The sequence below is a fragment of the Myotis brandtii genome, unplaced genomic scaffold, assembly GCF_000412655.1.
Source record: "Myotis brandtii unplaced genomic scaffold, ASM41265v1 scaffold213, whole genome shotgun sequence".
In the NCBI taxonomy this organism is placed as follows: domain Eukaryota; kingdom Metazoa; phylum Chordata; class Mammalia; order Chiroptera; family Vespertilionidae; genus Myotis; species Myotis brandtii.
The window spans coordinates 1,799,834-1,821,905 of record NW_005357962.1 but is presented as its reverse complement, the minus strand read 5'-3'; the positions used below and the strand labels follow the sequence as shown (position 1 = coordinate 1,821,905).

Genomic DNA, 22,072 nt, shown 5'->3' with positions numbered 1-22,072 from the left:
GAAAACAAAAGGGTTGTAACCCAGGGCACGCAGACATGGCAGCTTACACACTGCACTGAATGGCAGGATGAGAAGTACTTTGAGAGGGGAAAGAGGAAGTTAAGAGGAAATGCAGGTGTAACCATAGCTTTACTGTAAGCTTAGCTTTCTTGGGATGACAGAGTGTGAGAACTCTTCCCATAAGCCTTAGCTCCTCTTAGGGACTCTCCTCCTGATCATGTTTGCTTAGTCTCCGTCATCACATTTTTCACTAGGAAGGGACTTGGACATTGTACAAGAATTACCGGGCCGCTCCTAGGATAGTGTGTGGGAAGGTGAAGGAAAGGAGGCTGAGGAGTGGAGAGGCCGAAAGTGTCTGAGAGGGAAGAAGCCCTGACTGGAGTCCAGAAGAGGTGGGAACGCATGCGCTGTGGCTCAAGACGAGGGTCCTCTTTAGAGTGAAGAGCGATCTTCTCCTTAGAAACTGGAGACGTGTTTGAAAAAACAGTCCTATTCCCATACCCTTGCTATGAGGGCACACAGAGATGGATGGCCCCGTGTGCCTGTGCCGCACTGTTTCTGCTCCTCTGCCCTGTCAGTGCAGGCTCCACCTCGGTTTTAGAAGCAGCAGGTTCTCCTTTTGCAGTGACGGCCTGTGGAGGCAGGTCCCAAGCCAGGCTGGGGCCGCACCTTGAATTGAGAAGCCCATGTGTCTCCAGGGCTGAGAGGAAAGCAAAGCTCAGAGAGGAAGAATGACTTCTTCGGTGTCTCCCCCGGTTACAGCAGGTATGGAACACACATTTATTGAATAAACCAAGGCAACAGCTAGTTATGGCAGAGAGATGAGAATTCAAAAACATTTTTTGTCACTGTATTTTCCATGACATCACCCAGGGTTCTATGTATTTTATACCAAAGCCTCTGGAAACTGCCTTCATTAGAGGAGTTTTCAGGAATCTCTTTATTAATAGCGTGGATTCACTGAGTAGAATCAGATTCAACTCCCTTTGAGGGCCTCCCATGTGTCATACCCTAGCCATGGCACTTTCTCATGCCCTCTACTCCTTCCTCTACTTTCTGCCTCCTTATTGAAAAGAAAGCATAATCTCCCACCCCCTTCCCCCCAAATGCTATAAATGCCAATGAAAGAAGTCCTTGTGCTTAAATCATCATGAGAAAAGAAAAAAAAAATATCCCAACCTCATATACTAGTAAATGTGAAGGGTACTGGTTTGGGGCAGCTTTCAGTCTATTTAAATTAGGGATTTTGTAGATGGTTGTTGTTTTGCTGTTGTTCTTGTGGGATGGTATCCAGTATTCCAATGTTCACGTAATGCCTTGACTTCACTATCACTTCTCCTAGGATAATTATAGGTTGGAATAATGTACTTATTGTTCTGTTCCACAAAGGAGCGCAGTCATGGAATTGATGGGCCGGCACTGGTGGGGGTGCAGTGTGGCTCTGGAAGGAGGATCTTTGTGTTTCTGGGAGTGGGGATGGCCATGCTGCATCCTGAATTATTTTTCTTACTCCATTCTTTGGGTCCCTGCCCACCTGGGCCCTCTTCCCCCAGTTGTCTCTCATTGTCCTCACTCAGTTCTCTCCTGAGGTTATCACCAAGGGCTGGGCACGGTCTGAGGACTGCAGCCATAGATGTTGAAGTAGGATGTTGATGGAAATATTGAAAATTCTCCGAATGAGGTGATTTGCCTGAGTATGGCCTCCTCAAGGGCGCAGGGCATTGCAGATGACCTCAGAGGTCATCCTGGCCCATCTCTTTCTCTGGTCAGATCTCATCTGAGTTGTTCAGACCTTTTCAGCACAAAGCTCATGATATGTCTGGGACATATTGAATACTGTAGGCATTCATTCACCGTAAGCTCACTGAGTGCTCACTATGAGGCTGGCTCCTGGATACGAGTATATAGTGATGAGAGAAAAAGGGCACCAGCCCGCCCTCATGGAGCTTCCACTCGGGCTGCCCAAGAGGCCGCTAAAGGATCCGTAGGTGTGTTAGGTCCACTGGACTCGGATGAAATCCAGGGCTGGGTGACAAGCCGAGCTTGTCTATTGTAGCTTGAAAACAGAACTAGATCTTCGTGGCCTATGTACCAGCCATTGCCAGGCAATATGTTTTTTGTTAGTGTTTTTCCCCCTGTAGTGAGCTCTTTTAGATTGAGCTGTCCCTTGGAGATTTTATGGTAATACCTGTCTCTCATTTCCCCCCTCCTCTATCTCCCCCTCTCACCGGATCCTTCTGCATTGGCGCCGGGAGTCATTTACAGAAGTGTTTCTGACTCAGCCATAAGCAGTTTTTTTTACCAAGAACCACTGGCATCTGAATCGGACCTGTTACCATGAGCCTCGGAAGCCATGCCTTCCTACCTTACCCTGAAAGAGGAAAAGGCAGGCTTCATTGAAACCAGGGGACACAAGGGCCACTGAGCTCTATGAGCACAAGCTCAGAGGAGAGGAGGACTTTTCTATCCTTGGAAGGGACCTGCCTCAGTTGTGCCGCCTAGGAAGGCAAATGCCATAATAAATTTTGTTTCCCATCTAACACTCACATTTATCTGGGGGTCCTGATTTTATTTGATGACTTTACAGAGTAAGGTTGGGCACAGGTGGAGAGGTGGGCAGTGGGGTGGGACCCTGTACCCCACTGGTGATGGTGGCAGGTGTAGGATTGTAGTGCTGTAGTCCTGAAGGATGATGTGACAATTGTCCATGGCCAGGGTATCAAACTGAGACAGGTTATGAGATGTGAGATCAAAAGATCTCTGCCACGGCACCAGCCGTGCCTCTGACCCCTGCCCATCAGAGTGTGACTCTGACCAGAAACAGTTGAGCCCAGCGAGTTCCTAAGGGGCTGGGTTAGCCTCTGGGGGTCCCACGGTTTGTGTGTGACCAGGTGCTAAATGACCGACTACGTGTCACCTGCCTTTCGATGACAGACTGTGTCTGTCTGGTGATGACCGCTCCTGAGTTTGTGTTTAAACTACATTTTGGTATTTTCATGTACATTTGTGGCATGTGGAAGTTTTACATAAAGTGGACTTGATTTAGAGAGAGAGAAAAAAAAGGATCTCTGCCATTCATGGTCTTTAGAGAAGTCACCATGGAAGAGTAGCCCTCACACGAGCCAAGAGAAAAGAATGACTTTAGCCTTGCTTCTCACCCTGTTGTATCTGAAAATACATTCTGTAAAATAAACAAATGTATTCCCTTTGTATATATTTTAAAAAGAGTCCAAATTCTTTCCTCCTGGTTAGTTAAAACAAACACCCAAGGCTGAAAGCTATGTGTTCGGGGACCATCCAGAGTGTGTCCCGGGCCTGGGTCTGTTCAGGGCGAGAGGTTCAGGGCTTGACATCGTAGCTCCCACTCCCAGGAGCTAATTCTGAACGTTAATACCGACACGACTCTCAAAAGCACAGCGTGTGAACACTGCACAGTCCCTTGGAGATCAGCTGACCTGAGAACCAGGAACTCACAGAACCGATGAGTTGTGAGGGTCTCACTTAACAGAGGAGGGAACTGAAGCCCAGACAACTTAGTGATCAGCTACAAGCCCGAAACAGCCCAGCCAGACCTGAACCCAGGTCTCCTGACTCCCAGGCTGGGTACAATCTACTGTGACTCTCTACTCACCGGTCTGTTGCCTCTCTCAAATGTAAGCGTGTTGAAGGCAGGGACCCTGTGAGCCGTCTGTGGGGGCCAGTGACAATCCTGTGCACCCACCTGCTCCTGTTAGCAACAGGCGAGGGAGCGTTTGCTTGCTGGTACCTACAGGCTGCCCTTTGTTGGTGCCACTCTCTTCGCTCCGCAGCAGGAATTGATTTTCCATGGTTCATCCCATGCTGGTGTCTTCTCGGCTGTGGGACCCAGTCACCCAAAGGTGGATGCCTGGCAGGGATGGTGTCCGCCAAGGAGGATTCATCCCGAGGAAGCTGGTACCTCTGACCCCTCAGCAGCTACCCTTCCTTCTCTTCCTTCCTTGGAGTATTTATGTGCAGTTCTGTTTCCTCCCACTGTTCTTTGCCTTCATGCCCTGGCTCTGAGGAGAGATGAGGTCCAGAGCCCTCACGTGTGTTTTGTGCCTCACAGTCAGGGTGGCATGCTTAGCATGACCTGGCCTGGTCCAGCGTACTCGGCGTGGGTGCTGCTTTCCTGGTCTGACCGCACTGGGCACCTGCATGCTGAGCAGAGACAGCTAAACCCGCCCGGCGATGGGCTCACTCCTTGGCAATCCCTGGAAGAAGGAGTCTTTTGCTCCCAGCTTTGTGATGACTTCACAAAGACAACAAAAGGGGGAACTACGATTCACAATGGAGTGAACGCTGTACAGTTTCTTAAGCAATTGCCTGCACCGTGAGCGTGGGTAACCACAATGGATGGTTCACAGCATGGTTCAGTGTGACTCACCACGACCTTACGGTCATGGAGACGCCTTCAGCCAGGTGGCTGAGGGACAGGCCTCGCCTTGGCTCGGAGCCTGGTCTCTACTGCTGCTACTTTTCTGTGTGTTTTTTGTTCTCAGTTCTTGGAGCCACTGAGTGTCACTCCATGGCCACCTTGGACTCCCCATGTCCTTGTTTCAAGGCCGGAGCTTCATGGATACATTTGTAGACGTTTGCCTGCAACCATTCCCAGTTCAGACGCCAGAACACAGCGCCTGCATCCTCTGAAGCCCCTTTTGGTTTCTGTGGCTGCTGCCCAGATCCAAGTAGATGCTGGGGACTGAGGAGCGGCTACTGCCTAGGGCCAGGTTTTCATCTGAGGTAGCTGCCTGAAGTGCCAGGAATGGTTTGTCCTTGTGCTGCCGTATTGGTGAGACTGCGTTAACCACCCTCGGGCGAGAGGAGGAGAACCGTGGGGTGAGTGCCACCCAGAGAGTCATCCCCTCGCATTGTAAGTGGAAATAAGTCTCTGGTTATTTCCTTTCCCATTTTATCAAATGGTCCCCTGACTGCAACGATCTGAGGGTTTCATTGTTCATTTGTGTCCCGCCTAATTGTATGTAGGCTCAATTTGTAAATAAATATATAACTACCTGCCTATCTGCCCATCCGCTAATTCATCCATTATTGATCCATTGATTGATCGATCCATCCAATAAGGGAAGGTAAACTTATATACTTAAAGGGGCCAAGCAGATAAAGTAAATGAAAAAAAAAAAAGGGCTTAGTAAAGACAGTAGGGAGTGGTGGGGACTGTGGTGAGCGAAAGAGCACAGTTCAGTGAGCTGCTGTCTACCACTTCCCCTGCCTGCCTCTCAGGTTTGATATGTGGCTCCTATGGCCACAGTGAACCATCTTTTTCTCAAGAGCTTGGGTTTGAGCAGCCTAGAGGCATTTGGGTGGGGCCGGCCCCTTCAGGCTTGTGTAGAACCTGTTGTGTAAACTCTGGAATGTGCATCAGTTGCTTTTTATGGTTGCAAATGGCAAGAAACTCAACTCAAACTGATTAAGCACAAAGAGGAATGTACGGGCTTGAGTTCCTTAAAGTTCAGGAGTGTATCTGCTTCCCTCAGGACTGGGCCTAGAGGCTCAAGCAGGTCCTCTGGGCTCCCTCCACCTCCCCTTCTCTCAAGTCTGCTTTCCTTCGCATTGGCCTCCTCTGCTGAAAGGTCTGCTTCATGGGTGTCTCCCAGCAGCGGCAGGTACACACTTTTTTTTTTAGCCTTTTCATGTCTAGAGAAAGAAAGCACCTTTTCCCCACAGAAGTCCCAGGATTGACCCAAACTGTCTTGCCTGAGACTCCATGTTCACTCTTAAAGCCGTTACTGAGGCCTGGGAAGGTGGTTTTCTCACTGGCCGGGGCTGGGTCACAAGCCTGTCTGAAGTTGAGAGGTGGAGTGGGGTTGATTTTACGCAACTGATGGTGGGGGAAAGGTGGTTCCCTAGAGGAAAACAGAGGTGCTGTTACTGGAAAGAGGAGGAATGACAGGCAGGCGGGCAGACAGCCCATGCCCACCACAGGGAGGTTGGGTTAATGGAAGCTTGGACTCTTATTTAAAATTTATTTAATTCTCACCCAAGGATATTTTTCCATTAATTTTTAGAGAGAGTGGAAGGAAGGGGGAGAAACACACACAGAGAAACATTGATCTGAGAGAGACACATCGATTGGTTGCCTCCCACACATGCCCTGACCAGGGCCAGCGATACATTCCCTTGACTGGAATTAAACCCAGAACCCTTCAGCCCAAGGGCCAACACTCTATCCACTGAGCCAAACCGGCTAGGGCAAGTGGGCTCTTATAACGGTGGGAAGCAAGACCCAGGCCACGAAGCAGGACCAGAGCTGCCCACCCTTTCAGCCCTGCCCCCAGTTTGAGTAGCGACCACCTCTGACCTCTGTCCCCTCCCCACCCCCCATCAGACACAGGAGGAGGAGAGCACAGCGCTCAGTGGGCATAGGCTGTCTCTTTTAAAAATATATATTTATTGATCTCAAAGAGGAATGGAGAAGGAGAGAGAGAGAAAAACATCAATGATGAGAGAGTCATCGATTGGCTGCCTCCCGCACGCCCCACACTGCCTTGTGCTGCCTCCTATCCACTTCCAAGACCCTTAGGTCTTTGGAAACCTGATGGTTACTCTAAGCTGTGACTTTCGAAAGTTTTGGAGTTTTGGGAGAAGGCAGTCCCCCAAGAAGGTCCTGAAGTGCTTGGATCACTCTGTGAACTTCCAACCAGAGTCTGCTGTGAGGAGGCGTTACAAAGATGAAGGGTTTTCTTCCAGCAGCCAGACTTGGTCTCAGAGCTCCACTCTACGGAGTCCAAGGCAGGAACTGAGGCCTCAGAAGACCCATACTTGGAATTTGGAGTCTCTGACCTGCCACCCTGGGCAGAAGCTGCTGGAAGGGAAGAGGGAGCAAGCTGTATCTTCAACAGCTGGCGCCCCGGTGCGGCCTAGTGGGGACCGAGAGTTCTCCGTCGGAACTTTGATCCCAGAGGGTGAATCAGGCAGGTGTCTTGTCTGACCTTAGTCATACGTAATCCTCACTGCCAGGAATACCAGCTCTCTTCGGATTGAGCAACAGTTTCCTTCTTGCCCTCAAGGATAATTTTAACTGTTTCCTTGTTTGTCTTGTTGTTATCTTTGAAAATAAGGCTACCAAAGAGTAGAATACTAAAAGGAAGATAAAAAAAAAAAAGGATATGGAGCCTGGCTGGTGGGGCTCAGTGAATGAGCATCAACCTATGAACCAGGAGGTCACTGTTCGATCCCTGGTCAGGGCACATGCTTAGGTTGTGGAGTTGATCTCCAGTAGGGGGCATGCAGGAGGCAGCTGATCAATGAAGTTTCTCTCTTATCAATGTTTCTATCTCTCTCTTTCTCTCCCTTCTTCCTTCTTAAATCAATAAAAACATTTTTAAAAAGTAAATGGAGCTCATAAAAGGATATATTTTTGAAAACTGTCAATAAGTAAAACTCTGTTTATAGAGGAAGCAGAATTGTTGATGGTGGAAAGCACCCAAGACCCTTCACACCCTATCTTATTTGCCACCACAACCCAGTAAAGTTGACAGGGAAGGACCATTTTCTTTTAATATCTATTTTACAGATGTAGAAATAGTAATTAAGACAATTAGTAAGGTCTTGCAGTTACTGGGAGAGTTGAATCTAGAACCCAGATTTCTAAACAGTTAGTCTAGTTTTTTAATCACCTTACCCTACATTCTATGTGCATGTGAAACTTTCCCTTTTCACTTGACTAAGCTTGGGGGGGAAAAAATGTTCATTGAGAGAATAAAGATAATGGGTTTAAAAAAATGTTTTTATTAATTTCAGAGAGAAAGGGAGAGGGAGAGAGAGAAACATCAATGATGAGAGAGAATCATTGATTGGCTGCCTCCTGCACGCTCCCCACTGGGGATCGAGCCCGCAACCCAAGCATGTGCCCTTGACTGGAATCGAACCTGGGACCCTTTAGTCCACAGGTTGACGCTCTATCCACTGAGCCAAACTGGCTAGGGCAATGGGTCTTTTTATTAGGTATCTGTAATCCAAGCTGGAAACAGTCCTTAAACCAAAGTAACTCATTAAAATTATGAGAGCTGACAGAATTTCAGCTTTCCAGCACGTCATTCATTAATTCACAGCTCTATTGGTTCATCGATTCAGAACTTTCTTCATGAAACAGTTACTGTGTAGCTATTACACGCCAGGCCTTGTATTGGCTATTGAGGGTCTAAAGGTGAAAGAGACACTGGTTCCTATTAGATTTTCTGCTTACCAAAACACCCCAAAACTGGTGGCTTCTAACAGCGGCCATTTATTTTGTTTACTCTCCTATGGGTTAGTGATTTGATCTGGGCTCAGCTGGGTGGTTCTTCTGATCTTGGCTGGGCTCACTATGTGTCTGTGGCACGGTGCTGTGTAGGTTGTGGGCTGGCTGGTCTAAGATGGCCTCCGCCAGGATGACGTATCTCTGCTTCATGTCTCTGCTCATCCTCCAGCAGGCTAGCCCAAGCTCGTTCACATGCCAGGCAGCAGGAACCCAGGAGGGCAGAGGAGAATCTTGCCTCAAGAGACCTGGACTTGGAACTGGGACAACCTAACTTCTGCTCTTTCCTATCGGCCAAAGCAAGTCAACGAGTGTATCCCAGCATACTGTTCAGCTCCACAAAGGCAGCCCCACACTCTCCTACCCCTGTGATCTGCTTAGTCCTGTCTCCTCCATGCCTTGTGCCTCTTGTCACTTCTCTACACCTCCCTCTATCCCACTGGGAAGACCTGCCCTCTTTCCTCTTTCCTTTTCTTTAATTCTACCTACCTTTCAGATCCCACCTTCATAAAACCTACAGCAGTGATTCCAGATTCAACTGACCTCTCCATTCTTTTTATTGGCAACACTACTTGTAGACAGCATTTACTACTCACAGGATATTTGAGTTAGAGGGTGAAGATTCAAAAGAAATATTCCTGCCTCGAAGAGGCCTATTTTCTAGGAAAATGGAAATAATAAACAAAACCTCCCTCATCGAGGTGTAAGGATTAAAGGATTTATTATGCATACAATGCTTAGCATCGTGTCCGAGACATAGGAAATGCTCCATATACTCAACATGCCAAGGATTTTATGTGTAATTTAACCCATGCAACAGTTTTGTGAGAGGCAGATTCTTCTGCCTCCTTTTACGGAGGAGTAAAGGGATGTCATTGGCCTAAAGTCACACAGCTAATTAGCAGAAGATCTGAGATTCAAATTCTAGAACTTTTTTTTTTTAACCTCAAGTGAGATGAGGATGGAAGCCGATGTGATGGAATGTCAAACAAAAAGGGATGAATCCAATGACTCACGACGTTGTCACAGTAAGGTAAAATCCTTGTTCCTTTGGTCCTGCCTCAGTTTGCCTATCTTCAAAATGGGAAGGCAGAAAGAGTCAGGATGAGAACTGTTGGCTGTAGCCTGTAGTCCAAATTGATTATGACACAATTTAAAATAACACACAAATATTTATACAAGGAAGACCTGTAGGGGAATGGAGCATGAGTCTGTGGTAGGGTGCTAGAGCCTCACACTTGTCTTCTTTCTGCAGAAAAGAAAACGGAAATCTCTGTTTCTGGACCATGTCCAGACTAGGAACTAGGATCATAAGCCCAGATCATTGGGTGCTTCTTTTGAGGCCTCTCAGGCTGCAGCATGACACGGTGGTTCTGCTTTGGACTGAGCGGACCCTCTGATTCCTGGGGCCTGTGGGGCCCTCTGGTATTTGCTGTCAGTCAAGTAGTTCCCGTCAAACTGGTTTATGTAATGACTGGAACTGATAGAAGCAAAATAACAGGCTCACAGGATGAGTGGGCAGCTCAGTAGTTACTGTTCAACCGTTCTCAGGTGCACTTTGCAGCAGACCCCACCTCTGGGTCCCCCTTCAAAGATGTCCACGTTCTAATCCCTGGCACCTGTGACTATGTTACCTTGCATGGGAAAAGGGACTTTGCACGAGTGATTAAATGAAGGATTTTGCGATGGGGAGATTTTCCTGGAGTATGTGGGTGGACCCGACATAAACACAGGGTCCTTAACACAGGGTCCTTATCAGAGGGACGCAAGAGGGTCAGAGTCAGAGACGGCCCCGTGGCAATGGAAGCAGACGTCGAAGTGATGCAATCCACAAACCGAGGAATGCGGGCAGTTTCTAGAAGCTGGAAAAGGCATGGAAACATTCTCCCCTACAGCCTCCAGAAGTAACGCAGCCCTGCTGAAACCTTGATTTTAGTCCTATCCAACTAACTGCAGACTTCTGCCCTCCAGAACAGTCAGATAATACATTTTTGTTGTTTTAAGACACTGAGTTGGTGGTAATTTGTTATCGCAGCAATAGAAAACCAATACACCACCTTCCACGTGTCCTGTTGAATGTACCGAAGTTCCAGCCTATTATGGCTCCTCCTTTCCATCCCAGTGCCCTTTAAACAAAGGTGATGGATGGTTGGGGGTGGGGCTGAGAGATCTGTGCTATGCGTTAGGTTCCTGCTGGTGGGGGTGGCTTTGCACTGAACCATCCACACAGTTAATGGTGGTGCTTTTGACCACTGACCTTAGTGGCTAGATAGCTGACTGGTGGTGGTGGTGGTGGGGGTGGGGGTAGGGGGGCAATCTGAACCAATGGCATTGAGCTATTTTACTTTTTAACACATTCTGCTGCTGCTCATCTGTGTGGGCAGAGAGGCCAGTGGAACAGACAACTGTGAGTTAACGCCTGAGCTGTCCTTTTTCTGCCGCCAGTGGTAGCAGCGAGTGGAAAGTGGGACCCACGTCATAGAAATGACTGTGATCTTTACGGACCACTCCCAGTGAGGTTATCTCATCTGTTCTCAGTGATCATTTGAGGAGAGTCTTATTCTATCTCCATTTGACAGAAGAGGAGAGGGACGCTCAGAGATGTCTACCGGTCAGGCGGCAAGCAAGTGGGGAGCCGGGTCTCAAACCTGGCATCCTCATGGTGGTTCCCAGCCCTTCACCACAATGCTTCGCTGCCTCTCCTACGGTGCAGTATGCATGGGATAGACATTCCTTACACATTCACTGGCTAAGTGAACGAATGACTGTCATTCGCATAAGCCAGAAGCAGGGTTAGGAAACCCCATCCAGAGGTGGCAGGGTAGGCTGAGGGGCTGCCAGGAAAGCCAGCCGGACAACAAGAAATTGACTCCTGCAGGTGCAGAAGTAACATGGAGCCGGCTCGCTTTCTTAGCATCTCGCCTCCGGACTCCTCGGCAGGCCCAAATAATTCTCATTGGATTTGCTGGTGTCTACTGACATTCTATAGGTCTTTGTGGTTACTATAGGTCTCTGAGTTTGCAAGGCCGCCTCACAGGCCTTTGCTGAGCTAGTCAGGTTAGCATGTGGCCCTTTTTTGACCAGCAGAGCTCCAGGTGCCAAGCAGGAAGTGAGGATGGTGATCTCTCAGGGGCTCCCTTCCCCTGGGATCCCCTCACCCCATCTGTGGATGCTTCCAGTGGCCCAGCTGGTCATCTAGATGGGAGCTGGGTGTGGGCTTGTTCATTTCCTTTCCAGCTCCCTGACTATGGAGGCGAGATGGGGGAGAGAGTGATGATGGAGGTAAACTTAGTGTGAAGCTGCAGGGGTTTTGCCTGCCTAGCAATTACCAGGGTCCCTAATAGACTGGCTGCTTGTGCGGATGTTTCCTCCCTTTTGCTTTATTTCAGTCTTGCTTTTGTGAGAAAGAAGAGGAGTTACTACTGATGAGCCTCCTGCCAGATAATGAGTAGACTCAGCTGTCTCCCCACCTCCCGCCATCCCCAGGAATGTCTTGTCAGCCTAATGGCGGGCTTTGCCCAGCCAGTTCCTGTGGGATGCTGCTGCTTTGTCCAGTGGCCTTGCTAACGTAAGAAACATTCAAACCTGTAAAGAACTTTTGTGAGTTTACTTGAGCCAAACTGTGGACAATTGCCAGGAAGCAGAATCTCAACATATTGAGATAATGCTCTGGAGAATGGTGGTTTTTCACCTATTTTTATAAATTACCAGCAAAGGAGGAGATGTAAGTGGGTTCCATGAAATCCATTGGTGATAGATTAGGGAGGTGGGAGAAAACAAAGTGGGGAAACCTCCGGATTGAGTAAAAAGTAAAATGATAGACACACGCTTCTTTTAACAGAGGTGGGGACAGGTTGTGCCCTGAGGAGGCATTGGTTGTACCTTGAGGGGTCTGAAAAAAAGGGAAGTTACAAGTTACCCTGACATTCCAAAGGTTTGTTATCTTAGATGCAAGAAGACAATAGGCTCAGTTAAGATCAAAGTTGATCTTTTCTCAGGGAAGATAAGGGCTTATGACCTAGACTGCTTTTTTATTTAAAAAGTTTTTGTTTTAGACCATCCTTTATGGTTACTTTATTTTGTTTTATTTTTTATTTGAAGGGTTTTTTAAAAAAAATTATTTTATGTACAAAGAGATGACATTCTGTCATAAGGTAGATGTCTTGAACGACCCATTCATGGAAGTTCACTTAGTCCAACTTAATGAAACCTATGTCCTTTGCGTACTGACGGGAACACCGGCGGCACATGTTGAGGCCGTATTTCCAGATCAGACCGTGGCGGTTTGAGCAGACGCGGCAAGAACCGGAACCCTGGCCGAAGCTCCTCGGCTGGCTCCAGTAGAGTTGCTGGTGACCCTTCTTGCTCAGGGTTACTTCGTCATGGCAAACACTATAGGTCTTTGTGGTTACTATAGGTCTCTGAGTTTGCAAGGCCGCCTCACAGGCCTTTGCTGAGCTAGTCAGGTTAGCATGTGGCCCTTTTTTGACCACAGCCTCATGGCGGCTGTCTGACACTTTTGGTTTCCTTTTCCTCCAAATCTCCCTCAAATTATTACTTCATTTGCAGTGCTGGTCAGAGCAGGGCAATCTATTGAATGTCCTTCTTTTGTTCTCAGTTTCTCCATATATTCATTGGGTCTAATCATGTTTGCCATTCTCCGATCTTTAGGGGAGATTAAATTTTTGGCCTTTAAAGGGAGGGATGGAGAATGTTTTTGATTGGTGTGACGACAGTATTCAAATTCCAGCAGTGCACAGATTTTAAGATGAAACCCAGCTTTTTATTTCAGCAGGGTTTCTTTTTCCCCCCTCCTTCTTTTTAAAGAACATTCTGGATGTTTTCCAAACAGTCTGTAAAATACTGGGGGAGGAAGCCTTTCACCTAGAGATGTCCCATCAGTGATTTAAGGTTCGGAGGGGCTGAGGGAGAGGAGGTGCAGGACAGCTCTGGAGATGGGGGCCCCGTCTCATGCTGGGTCCCTGGAAACAGCCTCTGCTAATTGGACCTTGTCCTGTCAGGACACATCAGACAGGGACAGGGTGATGCCCAGCCTGGTGGGGGTGGAGTGGTCCGCAGGAGCGGGTGTGGCTGCGGGCTGGGTCCCAGGGGCGCATTGTTCCCCCGGGGAAGGAGAGCGGCCAGCAGTCATGTGGACGGAGGTCAGGAGGCTGTGCTGAGCTGGTTCTCCAGGAGCCCAGGAGAGCCAGGACCCAAGTGTGAGCTATTTTGGGCTGCGCGGTGGCAGAACTGGTGTGTGTGTGTGTGTGTGTGTGTGTGTGTGTGTCCTCAGAGCGAGGATGTTTGCCTCCAAGAATCACTTCCAATACTAGAAATGTGGCTTTTTTTTGCCATTGCCTTTCAAAAAGAAAAATAAAAGCCTTTAGCCGTTGAATGGTGTTAATGGGGAATATAAATTCTGGCTGCGGTGAGGAGGGAGGAAGCACAGTCCCTCCAGGTCTCGCAGCAGGAATCTTCCCCCTCTTTTCGTTGCTGCCCAGCCCCTCCGCCCTCCCCTTCCGAGTTTCCTTGTGACCGTCCCAGGCATGCGGGTGGAGGGTCTGTGCCTGCGGGCATGTTTTGCTGAAGTGCTGGTATGTGCCAAGGACAAGCACATGGCTCCCAGCTGGCTCTGCAGGAAGGAGCTGTGGGGACATGTTCCAGTCCCCTGACTGGTCAGCACTCACTCACTGTGGCCAAGCAGCGCCATGCCTCTAGGACACAGTGACTCCAGGCAGCGTGGAGCCTTCCACACTTCCCCTAACCCATTTCCCACTCCCCCTGACCCTGTCCAGGTCACGGGTGGCTTGTGCGTCTCTGAGTGGCCTGCCAGGACTGAGTTTGAGTCATGGTCCTCCTGCAGGAGGAAGGGATTGGCCACAAGTCAGTGCGGACTGGTGAGACATTAAAGTCTCTGGACGGGGGGGCCACCTGTAGTCTATTCCCAGTGCTGCCACTTAGCATCTCTGGGGTTTTGGTTAAAGTCCTGTCCTCGTTGAGCTCCAGTGTCTTCATCTGTTAAGATTAGAGTGAACACATGCAAATGGCAGCCGATACTGTCCCTGGCCCATAGCAGTTGCTTGACGCATGGCACTGTGATGACCGAAGCTGTGGTGTTGGCTTTGTTAGAGCTGCCAGTACACCCTCTGCAGAGTTCCTCCTACAGGACAGACTTTTGGAGGCATCGAGCAGGAAGAGTGGTGGAGAGATGTCGGGTGTGTTTCCTTCCATGTCCTGCGTGGTTTAGGGTTCGGGATCTGAAAGAGGAGCCGCACACAAATGAAAGAGAAATGACACGAGATAATTTGGAAATGTTGGGGAGCCAGGCGGGCAAGTCCAACTCAAGGAGAGGGACTTCCACCGATGCTCAGGCCGCTCCAACCTTTTATTTGATCTGGGGTAGCCCTAAGGTAAGGAGGTTTCAATGACACACAGATTAGCTCATCAGTAGACAATTTCCAGTAATAGGCAGACTATCTTATCAGTAAGGATTTACATGATTAAAGGTAGGGAGGTTGCTTCAGCTACCATTATCTAGATGAACTGGGTGGTATCTAGATTAACTGGGTGGTGCACAGCTCCGACCTTTGCTAGGGCTTCAAAGGTTACTAGCTTTTGGGGGTCTCTACTCGTCTCTGCTAGTGAAGATGATAGATAGTTTCCGGCAGAGAGAGAACTGGAAGGGTCAGGGTAAGAGGTCAGCACAGAGACCTGACCCCAGCAAAGGGGACCCTTGGTTGGACCTGACAGCCACGGTTCTATTCTAGTCAAGGGCAGGAGCCGGCTGTGGTCCTTGCACGCTGCCCCGGGGGACCCCTCTCCCCGCAGTATTACCTTGGAAGTTAGCAAAGGGGCCAGTGGGGCCCAGGCCAAGACCAGAGGCTGCCAGGGCAGACCTTCCAGCCACAGTCAACATTTATTTATAGGTCTTGGAGGGAGAGGGCACCCCAGGCCTAGACGTGGCAGCTGCAGGCAGCAGGGGGCAGGAGGCAGGGAGAGGGTGGGGACAGTAGTGGGGAGATGGTAGAGGTGCAGGGGCCAGGAGGTATTTGTGTGTTGGAGAGTCAGGGTTCCAGCAGAAAGCAGTAGATTCAGAGTGGACTGTGGAGTGTTTAATAAGATGGGTGTTTATAAAAACACTAGTGGCCTGGTGCACAAAATTCGTGCATGGGGGCCTGCATCCTCTCCAATCTGGGACCCTTTGGGGGATGTCCAACTGCCTGTTTAGGCCCAATCCCTGGATTGAGAATCGGACATCCCTCTCGCAATCCAGGACCGCTGGCTCCTAACTGCTCACCTGCCTGCCTGCCTGATCGCCCCTAACCACTCTGCCTGCCAGCCTGCTCGCCCCCAACTGTCCCCCATAGCCAGCCTGCTCGCTCCCAACTGCCCCCCTGCCAGCCTGCTCGCCCCTAACTGCCCCCCCACTCTGATCACCACAAACTGCCCTCCCCTCCTGGCCTGATCGCCCCTAACTGCCTCTGCCTCAGCCCCCGCCACCATGGCTTTGTCCGGAAGGACGTCCAGAAGGTCTCTTGGTCTAATTAGCATATTTCCCTTTTATTAGTATAGATGGTCAGGGAAATATCCAGGAAGATAGCTCACACCCTGGGGGCTAGGTCAAGGGCAGGGGAGAAGGTCACAGGGATCTAAGATGGTCGCCCTGGGGAGAGGGCTGCTAGACAGGAGCCGCGACCTGTAGTGGAAGGATGCAGCCTCTCCCTAGTGTCCCCGCACAGAGGCGGCTCGGGGGAATAAATACTGCATCTCACACTCTTCCTTCTCTCTGGTTGGCCATTGGCACTTGCCATTGGCCCAGGCCATCAGAAGCACAGGGAAGGGGACAAGTGGTTCAACATACAGGACAGACTCTTGGAGGCACTGAGCAGGGGGAGGGTGGTGGAGAGAGACCTGGAAGGATCATTGTAAGAGGTCGGCACAGGAAAGCAAGGGATGGGGAGAAGTAAGCCTGGGGACATTTGGGTGAAGACAGAACAGCTGCTGAGGGAACCCAGCTGGATTAATATCATGGACTCTGGGAGGCAGACAGACTGGGAAAAATCTTATCCTACTTTTGTGTGGTCTTGGGTAAGCCATATCACCTTTCTAAGCCTTGATTTCCGCATCTATAAAATGGGGATGATAAAGATACTATTCTCTTCCTCGTAGTGGGGCACAGTGAAATACTGAGGTGCCTGGTACATGGGAAAGGCTCAATAAATGAAGATAGAACAGGTAGTGGGGTTTGCTTAAAACATAGTGTCCAAAAGAGCAGCCAACATGTATTGTGTAAGGCCCAGTGTGGGTATCATTTAGACAACTAATATTTATCGAATGTCTACCCTATGCCACGTACCCACGTGGAGGCAGTGGGAATATAGGGGTGAGCAAGCTAGACCAGTCTTTCTCTCAGGGAGCTTATGTATCTACTAGAGGCTTGATGCACGAAATTCATGCACTGGGAGGGGGGTCATCCCTCAGCCCAGCCTGCGCCCTCTCACAGTCCGGGAGCCCTTGGAAGATGTCCGTCAGTCGGACATCCTTAGTGCTGCCATGGAGGCGGGAGAGACTCCGGCCATGGTGGCTGTGCTTGCCAGCCGTGAGCCTGGCTTCTGGCTGAGCAGCGCTCCCCCTGTTGGAGCGCACTGACCACCAGGGGGCAGCTCCTGCATTGAGTGTCTTCCCCCTGGTGGGCAGTGTGCATCATAGCGACCGGTCGTTCCACCATTTGGTCGTTTTGCATATTAGCCTTTTATTATATAGGATTGGGGAAAGACAGGGGGAAAGTAAATATAAATAAAATAATTTTTAATGGTTGGTGAAGTGCTAAAAAGACCACAAACCAGTGTGATGGGTAAAGAATGAATGCTGTAGATAAGAAGTTTGGGGCCTGGTTAGCGTGGCTCAGTAGTTTAGCATCAACCTATAAATTAGGAGGTCATGGTTCAATTCCCAGTCAGGGCACATGCCCAGCTTGTGTGCTGGGCCCCCTGTGTGGGGTGTGCAGGAGGCAGTCGGTCAATGATTCATTCTCTCTCATCATTGATGTTTATATCTCTCTCTCCCTCTTCCTTCCTCTTTGAAATCAATAAAAACATATTAAAAAAAAAAAAAAGTTTGGGGAGGGCCTCGAGGAAGTAGGAGGGAGCAGAGCCCTGAGGTGCAGAAGCAGCCAGCCCTGCGAAGAGGAGAAGAGGGTACTTGGTGAGGGACCTGCAGGTGCAAAGGCCCCGAGGAAGAGGTTGGTGTTTCTGGGGGACAGAGGTGGCTCTGGAAGCAGAACATTATGCTGCTACTGTTACCAGAAAGGGGACCCGGCCCTGGTAGTGTATGGGTTATTGACTTCGTGCAAGAAAAATTTCACAATACAAGTCCAGGTGATTTTGAGAGTATGTTTATGAAAGCTGGGGACAGTGAAACAAGGAAGGGCCTAGGATAGAAAAAGCAACAGGAGAGCCTGGCTGGGCTGTTTTGGCTCACTGAGAAGCCAGAGACAAGAGGGTCTGGGGGACAGGTTCAGGGTTTACCTGGGATGAGCTGCTGCTGCCCATTGCTCCCTCTCTGCCCATTGCTCCCGGTCTCGTGGGATCCCTTAGAGTTTAGGAGGTGACGGTGGGGGAAGAAGGGAGGAAGGGAAAGGCTCCTGAGGGTTTGTTGTGGGGGTTTTAATGGCTGAGAGTTTAGGGGCGGTCTTGGGGAGATCAATAGAATGTTCATCAGTTTATGCTAATGTATCAAAGTAAGATTTAGTTTCTTAACTTCATCTGTCCTTGGGTGTGGTTGGCCCAAATGGCACTAAGTGGATTTCTGCTACCCGTCTCCCTGAGTAGGGTGATTTAAACTCTTTACCCTCTGGTTGGGGAGAAGTGTAAACTATTTACTCCCAAGTGTCCTTGGTTATAGAAGATAGGATGTTGCGATTTACTAGATGGCTGTAAACTACTTGGCTGTTTATCTGTCTCAGTTTCCCTATTCCGCTTGTCCTGGCTACTAGCCTGTCTCACTCCTAGCATCTCTCTATAGGTCAGCGGTTCTCAACCTGTGGGTCACGAGCCCTTTGGGGGTCCAACGACCCTTTCACAGGGGTCGCCTAAGACCATCGGAAAACATATATATAATTACATATTGTTTTTGTGATTAATCACTATGCTTTAATTATGTTCAATTTGTAACAATGAAATTGGGGGTCACCACAACATGAGGAACCGTATTAAAGGGTCACGGCATTAGGAAGGTTGAGAACCACTGCTCTAGGTGAACGTGGGCACTCAGAGGCAAGTTCTTGGCCTGGCACCTCTTCTTGGCCTGGCACCTGGCTCCATGACCATTAGCTGTTGGCTGTTGTTGTTATTACTTGGATAAACATTATTTTAGAAAGAGGTGGTATCAATAAGTGGGTCGATACAATATAAAGTGTTCCACAGGCTCAGCATACACTTACCGTGGAGGCAGAGTGGAGTGGTGGTGAGAGCTCGGGCTTCAAGACGAGGCGGCCAGTTCAAAGCCTGACTAGGCCACTCCTTAGGGGGCCTTCAGCCTATGACTTCAGCGGAACCCCAGTGTCCTTACTGTAGAATGCGGGATAGTAATAGCTTCTCTCTCATGGGGTTGCTGCAAACACAAAATGCATTACTGTTTCTAAAGCACCTAGAACTGGGCCGGCCCACAGTGAGGGCCGCCTGGTGTACTGTGTTGCTATGACTCAGGAATGCAATGCCAGCACAAGGAGCTAGGGACCAAGGCCCCTGCTCCCAGGAGCTTGCTCACAGTGGGTCTGGAACACGTGTTTATGGAGATCCTGGCACCCAAGGCAGCATATGATGGTTACTGAGTAAGTGGCCAGACCTTAGTGGAGGGAGGCATCATCGGAGGACTGGTGAGGGGAGGCTTTGAGGAGGGATGTGAAGAAAAGAAAAGAAAATTAATGCTGACCAGCTCTGATGTCATCAGTCAGGAGGAGACAAACACAATCCACTCAGTCTCCCCCAAGCATTGCTTCTGCCCTTCCCTCCTGGCCTTTCCCAGCAGTCTGCAACCCCCAGGCCCGGCCTCAACTTCACCCTCAGGACTATCGAGGGGGGGCAGCCTCCTAACCCCCTCTGTCAGCTCCCATGAAGCCCTTAAATCTCCTGGAAGTTGTTGAGACTCTTCTACCTTCAAATTCACCCACACCAGAGTGGCCAGGAAAGGTTAGAGGTCAGAGGACAGAGGTCGGGTGCTGGGAGGATGGGGGTGAAGGTGGATAGCACTGTTTATGGAATGAACCAGAACCCCGCGTGCTTGGCAACTGGCAGATACTTCTGGTAAGATAAGTGGAACCCTCTGCAAGGTAATTATTAGAGAACATAAATTCCCCTGATAACCTGTCTTGGGAGGAGATATTGATGGCTGTGGGGCATGTGCTGGAGGTGGTGCTCGCTCCACCGAAATTGGCTTCTGTCCCCCGGCCTCCTCCTTTCCCTTAATCAGCCTTTCATCTAATCAGCTCCCCTGCCCATCCATCCTCCCCCACAGACCTCAGCCTCCGGCTTAGGTTGGCTCTTTTGGACTTTTTTTTTTTTTGGACTCTCTTAATGATGAAGGTCCCAATACACAGCACAGCCACATGCATCCCTGTGGTTCTACAGGATTGGTGGGAAAGGTACAGCCCCCAGGAGGAAAAGCTTCTAAGAATAGAAGGAGGCTCTGAGCTTTGCCTGGGCCCAGGTCCCCAGGATGAGCACTAATTGAGTGCTGCCGAGTCAGTGTCAGGCTCCGGGAAGGGCCGGGGCTGTACCTGGTCCCAGGGATGGAGACAAGGTAGATCAGGCGCTTAGCGTGGGCACCTGTCTAGTCCCTTGATTTGGCTCTGCCCATATCCCATCAGTCGGAACATGTAAGGATAATTCTCTCCATTTGACAGATGAGAGCCTGGGGCCCAGAGGGGTTGAGAGGCTTGTCAAAGACCTACAACGACTAAGTTCCCACTTCAACCTGGGACCGAGGTCCAGCCTTGATTCCCCCATTAGCCTATCACCCCGACATGAGATGATAGAACGTCTTCACCAAAACAGCCGAGGGCTGGGATGCTTCTGTGAGCCTTATGCTGATCCTCTGGAGAGGAGAGAGATGGGTGAGCCAGGCAGGGAGGCACTGTAGGTCGAGGAAGCCTGGATAGGAGCCTTGGCTGGCGCCTGGGGGCTCTTGACTTTATGTGAGTGAGGGAGACAAGGGGCACCATCCTGTTTGACAGAGAACACCCCAGGGAGGGGCACTGCTCTCTCTTCCCCCACTGCCTCAGCAGTAGCCCTTCCCACCCACCAGGAGGAAGTGAGGCCTGTGCATCTAAGAAGCGTCCTTTCGCCCATTGGCCGAAAGCATTTCCCAAGTGAGAAAGGGCTTTCAGGGGAAGCTAGAAGAATTAATTCTCAGTGTTGCATTTTGCTTGCTGTAGTTAACAATCATTATTAAATAGGTAGGGTGAGCTAGTGCTTGCTTTCCTTAGTGTTAACTGTATTTATGGGTTTTTATTAAGTTATACCAAGCTGGGATAATTGTAAAAATATTTGCTTAAGCTGCGTGGCTCTGGGGCCTCCCATTCTACTTTCTCTCATTCCAAGGACGGAGTCATTTCATTATTCAAGTCTTATCCTATCAACTAAAAGTCAGCGGACTTTTTCTGTAAAGGCCCATTTTAGGTAAATATTTAGGTAAATATCTTAGGCTTTGCAGGCCATGCGATCTGCTGGAACTCCTCAACTCTAACACTGTAGTGTGAAAGCAGCCACAGACAATATGCAAGTGAATGGGCATGGTTGCCTTCCTGTTGAACTTGACTTACAGACATTCATGGTGGGCCAGATCTGGCCCACGGGCTGTGGTTTGCAGACCCTGCTACACATGTGGAGAAGTCCCTCAACTAGAAGCCTGGACACAGTCTACCATTGGCACTGCTCCTGTGCGACTGAGGGAAATCCCTTCACCTCTCTGCTTATTGATTTTCCTTGTAATATAACAGAAGCACCAGACTGGACAACCTCTGACCCTCTGGGATTCTTAAACCTGGCTCCTTAGTTATTTGAATCTGGCATCTTTCTTTTCCTCCTGTCAGTTTGGAATCACAGGGCCTCTCAGGGCCATCACTCCTTACTCACTTGGGGATATAGTATTTGGTTTCTAAACCACATCATGCATTTTGCCTTTCTCTGATGGTGTCTTTTCAGGCAGCCCCATCACCGACCCACTTCTTGAGTTACTGGGAGGTGGCTCTGTGATAGGAAAGTTGACATCTGGACAGTTTGGCAGTTTGGGAAACCCAGGCGCAAAACAGAGAAATAATTAAGATTGCCCAGCAAATCAGTAATGCTCTTAGAGAAACCGGTGCCTCCCGAACAGGAAGTGTTATTCGAGTTATTCTAGTCCTGGAGGCATCACCCACTGTGAAGGGGCATGGGCCCTGTGAGGCTGATAGGATAGTGGCTAAGAGCAAGCTTCTGGTCCGAAATTGCCTGGGCTTATATCTTCTCTTGTCTGTGAAATAGGAGGAATACGTGTAAAGTGCTTAGAAGTGTGCCTGGCACACATAGTAAGTGCTCAATAAATAGTAGCCATGCCGCCGTTAATATTATTAACATCATCGTGTCATCCTTCTCTACATATGTGTCGGGTGGCTCTTCCTCATTTTTATACTAGATTCATCTTTAACTTTTGGATTGGAGATGGGGGCTGAATTCTTTGCTCCTGACCTGTATAATAAGTGACTTTTGCTGAGGTGGAAAGATTGAGGGAAGAAGACTGTAGGGGGAAGGAAAGGGAAGG

At 49.4% G+C, this 22,072-nt stretch overlaps 1 protein-coding gene and 1 pseudogene across 4 annotated transcripts in view; one reads left to right on the top strand and one right to left on the bottom strand.

Moving 5' to 3' along the window:
- Positions 1-22,072, top strand: part of DPF3 (D4, zinc and double PHD fingers, family 3) — a 279,416-nt gene that overhangs the window by 87,351 nt on the left and 169,993 nt on the right. The window lies entirely within an intron of this gene.
- On the bottom strand, positions 12,393-13,985 carry LOC102256483 (annotated as a pseudogene).